Source organism: Misgurnus anguillicaudatus, chromosome 15, assembly GCF_027580225.2.
Source record: "Misgurnus anguillicaudatus chromosome 15, ASM2758022v2, whole genome shotgun sequence".
Classification (NCBI taxonomy): Eukaryota; Metazoa; Chordata; class Actinopteri; order Cypriniformes; family Cobitidae; genus Misgurnus; species Misgurnus anguillicaudatus.
Genome location: NC_073351.2, coordinates 21,643,943 through 21,644,391, shown reverse-complemented (window position 1 = coordinate 21,644,391; position 449 = coordinate 21,643,943). Strand labels below are relative to the sequence as shown.

Sequence of the window (449 nt, the reverse complement as noted above, 5' to 3'; positions counted from 1 at the left end):
ACCGCAAAATATACAGGAACTTTTTTAGTATATAACCAATTCAAATCTTTAATTTTTCTAAATAAATTATAAACGTAACGTGATTAAAACGCTATAAGAAACACATAGAGGGAACAGACTTCGACACAACAGCTTTACAGAAACAAGATATTGATATGACAACACTGGAAGCGGTACCCGCTAGTCATCCTATTTCCACAAAAGTAAATCGGTCGAAGATATGACAAGAATGTTGACAGTGTTTTTTAACGTCAGTGACAATGGTATTTAACGTCTTGTTAACGAACATTGTATAGAACACATAATAAACTGAGATAACACTCCTAACATCCATCACTCAGTCATAGTTAGTCTCATGCTCTAATATGGTTCTTTACTCCTCGTTAGTATAGTGGACAGTATCTCCGCCTGTCACGCGGAAGACCGGGGTTCGATTCCCCGACGGGGAG

At 37.6% G+C, this 449-nt stretch overlaps 1 non-coding gene across 1 annotated transcript; it reads left to right on the top strand.

Annotated features, from left to right (window-relative positions):
- Positions 1-377: 377 nt before the first annotated feature.
- On the top strand, positions 378-449 carry trnad-guc (transfer RNA aspartic acid (anticodon GUC)). The gene has a single exon. It is a non-coding gene; the product is annotated as a tRNA-Asp (tRNA).